Source organism: Elephas maximus, chromosome 9 (genome assembly GCF_024166365.1).
Source record: "Elephas maximus indicus isolate mEleMax1 chromosome 9, mEleMax1 primary haplotype, whole genome shotgun sequence".
Classification (NCBI taxonomy): domain Eukaryota; kingdom Metazoa; phylum Chordata; class Mammalia; order Proboscidea; family Elephantidae; genus Elephas; species Elephas maximus.
The window spans coordinates 16,208,112-16,213,609 of record NC_064827.1 but is presented as its reverse complement, the minus strand read 5'-3'; the positions used below and the strand labels follow the sequence as shown (position 1 = coordinate 16,213,609).

General features: G+C 38.9%; 1 pseudogene; it reads right to left on the bottom strand.

Moving 5' to 3' along the window:
- Nucleotides 1-3,884: 3,884 nt before the first annotated feature.
- Nucleotides 3,885-4,780, bottom strand: LOC126082382 (RNA-binding protein 48-like; annotated as a pseudogene).
- Nucleotides 4,781-5,498: the final 718 nt, after the last annotated feature.

Genomic DNA, 5,498 nt, shown 5'->3' with positions numbered 1-5,498 from the left:
AGTAATCCCATGCTGTAGATACTATTATTGTTCCCATTTTTACAGATGAGGAAACTGAGTCAGAGAGAGGTTAAATGACTTGCCCAAATTCAAAGAGCTAATAAGTGGCAGAGTTGGAATTCAAATTAGATTTGTCTCCAGAGCCTATCCTCTTCCCTCTACCAATGCATTCTCCTTGGAACTTCTCCATTATACCATTTTCCTCTTGAGATGTAGCGTAAGTAACTCTCATAATCTTTGTGTTTATATGTATGAGAGTATATCCCTGTAGATTGAATTTTTTAGATTTCAGATACAACGTACACAAAATGCCTAAATCTTGAGTGTATAGGTCAAGGAACTTGTGCACACTCATGTAACCCCCCAACCAGATCAAGACATTTTTAACATGCCAGAAGACTATGTTGTGTCATTTTCCAGTCATAATCACCCCCCCCACCCCAGTAATCACTAATCTAACCTTTACCAACATAGGGAAGTTTTGCCTGTTCATGAACATCCTATACGTTTAATCATAGAATAAGCATTCTTTCTGCCTGGCTTCTTTTGTTTAAAATTATGTCTGTGAGATTTATCTGTGTTGTTATGTGTTGCGGTGGTTTGTTCTTTTTTATTGCTATGTATATCTTTTTAAAGCTAACATTTCCTTTTAGCTACAGATGTAATATATTTTCAAAGCAGAGAATCTGGAAAGTATGAAAAAACACAGAAGGGAAAATGAGTGGTAACTTCACTCCCAGTGATAATTATTGTTAAAGCTTTTGATTATACCCTACCAGTCTTGCTTTTTTCTATGCATATATGCTTACTAGATTTGAATTGTATGTACATTTTTGTTTTATAACCTGTTATTTTCTTGCTGAGCAGTTTATCTTCAACATTTTTCATGTCATTAAACATACATTCTTCTACAATGATGTAAAAATATTTTTAAAAGGATTTTTAAAATTATTTTTTGGTCATGGTAGTGAATATGTAAAGCATTCGTAAGACACAAAATTCAAAAGGTCTAAAAGGCTATGCAGTGAAAAGTCTTCTATCCCTGCCCTAACCCTACTCCCCCAGAATCCAGTGTTACCAGTTTTTAGTGTACTCTTTGGAGCTATTCTGTACATATATGAACAAGTATGTATACCGTATATGTTATTTTTCTCTTCTTTATGGATGTTAATATATTGTACACATTATTTTGCTCTTTGCTTTCTTTACCTGATAAGATTTCTTGGAAATTTTTCCATATTAGTGATTGAAGAGCTTCCTTGTTTTTTAAACATGTGATAAAGTGCTTACTGTACTCTTATTGAGTCTGATTGACGAAAATAAAAATGACATCCTTTTGGCAAGGGTATAAGGAAATGATAGCAATAACAGTAGTGAAACACAGTTCTAAACAGTTAACCTGTAATAACTCATTTAATCCTCATGGCAACCCTATGAAATAGGTTCTGTTTTTATGCCCATTTTACAGAAGAGGGGAGTGCGGCACAGAGTTTAAGTAGCTTATCCAAGTCATTTTTTTTTTTTTGGGTAAAAATATTGATTTTTAATACATCGTAATAGCAAAAAATTGAACCAAACCCTACATTAGTTGCAGATAACAGAATCCACCCTAGCTAATTTTACGTAGCGAAAAATTTATTACAAAACACTGTTGTTGTTAGCTGCTCAGTGATTCTCTAGAAAGAATCACAGAATTTAGAAAAGCTGTTACACTCATAGTTACATTTTATTACAGTGAAAGAATACAGATTATAATCAGCAAAGGGAAAAGGATCATGGGGCAAAGTCCAGGAGACACCAGGCACGAACTTCCAGTTGTCTTCTTCAGTGGAGCTGCATAAAACCAAAAACCAAAACCACTGCCGTCGAGTCGATTCCGACTCATAGTGACCCTATAGGACGGAGTAGAACTGCCCTATAGAGTTTCCCAGGAGCGCCTGGCAGATTTGAACCGCCAGCCTCTTGGTTAACAGTCATAGCACTTAACCACTACACCATCGGGGTTTCCATAGATAGCACTTAATTCTCCCAGCAGCCATGTGTGACAACCCATGGAAGTACTGCCAACTGGGGAAGCTAACCCGAGCCTTGGTTCCAGAGTTTTAATTGGGGTCAGTCATGTAGGCATAGGGCACCTGCGTGACTGACCTTACCTTACTCAGTCTTCAGTTCTCAGAGGTCAAAGTGATACAGCATGGCCCAGGTCCTAGGTGTATAAAACCCAGAGTTCATCACAAATCTCATTGTTAGCATAAACTATCTGGTGTGGCTGAAGTCTCCAGGTAAACAAAGGCCCTTATTGGGCAGGATATTCCAAGGGTTTAGAGATGATTTCCCAAGAGCTGGTCAAGCGTCAGTCCTTTCTTTGAAATGTGCAAGCAGTCCAGACCTGCTGAGTTGACCCTTTACTGCACACACAGGTGGGCTGACCACTTAGCTGAGATTCTGTAGGAGAAATTCAAGCATTGATTGATTCCAAGGTGCTTGGAAACCCAGTTCTAAGGTAGTTCTGAACACAGTTGACTGTCAAATACCTTTCTATAAATTGAATCATCTCTTCCTTCCTATTAAATTTTTTTTTTAATTGTGCTTTAGGTGGAAGTTTACAGAGCAAATTAGTTTCTCATTCAAAAATTTATACAAAAATTGTTTTGTGACATTGGTTGCAATCCCCACAGTGTGTCATTACTCTCCCCCTTCCCACCTGGGTTCCCCGTTTCCATTTGTCCAGTTTTCCTGCCTTCCTGCCTTCTCGTCTTTGCTTTTGGGCAGGTGTTGCCCATTTGGTCTCATATACTTGATTGATCTAAGAAGCATGTTCCTCATGTGTGTTATTGTTTGTTTTATAGGCCTCTCTAATCTTTGGCTGAAAGTGAACTTCAGGAGTGGCTTCATTTCTGAGTTAAAAGGGTGTCTGGAGGCCCTAGTCTCTGGGGTTCCTCTAGTCTCTGTCAGACCGATGAGTCTGATCTTTTTGCGAATTGAATTTTGTTCTATATTTTTCTCCTGCTCTGTCCAGGACCTTCTATTGTGATCCCTGTCAGAGTGGTTGATGGTAGTAGACAGACACTGTCTAGTTCTTCTTGGCTCAGGCTGGTGGATGCTGTGGTTCATGTGGTCTATTAGTCCTTTGGACTAGCAGTTTTCCCCAAGGAACTCTTACACGTTGCTGGGGGAGAGTAAACTGTTAAAATCTCTGTGAAGAGAAGTTAGGCAATAGCTATCAAAATGATGCACTTATCCTTTGACCAGCAATTGAGCTTCTAGGAATTTACCCTATGATTTTCTCCCACGTGTGAAAATATATGCATATAGGGTTATATTCATTGCAGCAGTGCTTGTAAAAGCAAAGATTAGAAACAATGTAAATGTTCTGCAGCAGTAAATTGGTTAAATAAATTATGGCAAACCCAAACAAATTTTTACAATATAGCCATTTCCCCATGAGACATGATTTTCAGTGGCAGCATGGCCAGAATCCTAGCTGGAAATAGATGATTTATATAACGTGAATAATTGATGAGAGTTTACAAAGGGTTAAGGGGTGGTACAACAGCTGAGGGTTATGATCCCTAGGCCTGGGCGGGTGAAGAAGGGAATGCTTACGGAAATTGCATGAGAACTGTGGCTTTTGGTAAAGGAACATAAACCCAAAAAACCTGTTGCCATAGAGTCAATTCCAACTCATAGTTACCCTATAGGACAGAGTAGAACTGTCCCATAGGGTTTCCAAGGCTGTAAATCTTTTTTTTTTTTTAATTTTAAAAGATGATACTGTATTAGACAAACAGCTTGAATGAAATTACAATGAAGAGTGCATTGAAAATACCAGCAGTAAAATCCCTTTAAAATGACAGATTAAAAATAAAAAATAAATATTCCCTTTAGGAAATATTAATTTGCTGCTGGCAACCTATATTCGTCTTTAATGGATGACTTCTATGCACATCTTCCAGTTTGTCTTCTGAAGGCTTTGGCACAGGTGAAATTACCTGAATTAAATTTGCAGTTGTATTCAATGAGTATTCATTCACGATGGTGCATGTCTACTTTAGGTATGTCTGGTAATTTTGATCCAATCATAACCTCGTTACTACCCGTGCTTGTTTCAAGAGAAGTTCCAAGTCTCCAGTCGTCCTTTCTTCTGCTTTTCCTCTCCTGTAGCTGTGTTTTCCTAGGCATTAATCTGTCAAACTTTTGTGCACTGAATTTTTAAAAGTTTTCATCTGTATTTTTGCAAAGTGTTATTGTCGTTACAAGGTGCCACTGTTTCCTCTGGTTTTCTACTATCCTCAGAGGAATTTGGTGCTCTGGTGAACATTTTGAGGAGAAATAACATAAAGGCAATTCACAAGGATCTGGGTTTCTGGTAGAAGTGTTCAGGGCAGATGCACAAAACCTAGATGTCTCTGAGTGGAAATCCCGACTGAAATCTTCTGTGTCTTTAATCTCTGTCACCAGTTTCTTCTTTGTTGTGTATTGGTCTTTATTTTTAGTAGTTCTTGCTATGTAACCCTTTCTCTCTTGTAACTTTTTTCTGGTTTCTTCAACTGTCTCAAATTCTGGAGCATAGCAGATGTGAAGCAATCCACCAAAGAAACACTGTTTATCTATTTTTCTCTTGGCTGCCCTTGAACTTTGTAAATTCAAACATTTAATAAGATAAGCTTCTGTAAAAAGCCTTCTGCTGCCTATTCACCTAGAGCATTAATTACACTGTTCAGTTGCACCATATAAAGCAAATCGCTCAACTTAGAGTCATACCTCGTACATCCCACATTCCGATTATTAATGGATGTTTGCAGCTGTTTCTTCTCATTTTGAGTTGTGCCACATAAGCAAATGAAGGTCCTGAAAGCTTGACTCCATCCGCGTCATTAAGGTTGACTCTACTTTGAGGGGAAACCCTGGTGGCGTGGTGGTTAAGTGCTACAGCTACTAACCAAGAGGTCAGCTGTTTGAATCCGCCAGGCGCTCCTTGGAAACTCTATGGGGCAGTTCTACTCTGTCCTGTAGGGTCGCTAGTCGGAATCGACTCGACGGCACTGGGTTTGGGTTTTTTTGGTTTGTTACTTTGAGGATGCAGCTCTTCCCCAGTTGTATTTTGAGAGCCTGCCAACCTGAGGGGCTCATCTTCCTGCACTGCCAGATTATGGCCCAGCAGGGAGGGACCAGCCTGGAGCCAAAGGGCAAGGGAACCTGTTTGATGCATCCTATGAAAAGATGAGCCTTTGAGGGCAGGCAGTAGGATGGAGAAACTGGAGAAGGTGGAGAAGGATGGAGATTGAAGCTGCAGAGACAAACCGTATTCAGCTCAATGACATTTTGTTGTATAAATGTATAATCATTTAATCATCTACTGTTGGGCATTTAGGTTGTTTCCAGATTTTTGTTTTGCTTATTAGCACCATTTTATTTATATATTTGTATAACTATTCTAATTTCCATAAGAGACATTCTTAGAAGTAGAGTGGCTGGGTCCCACTTTTAAGGTTTTG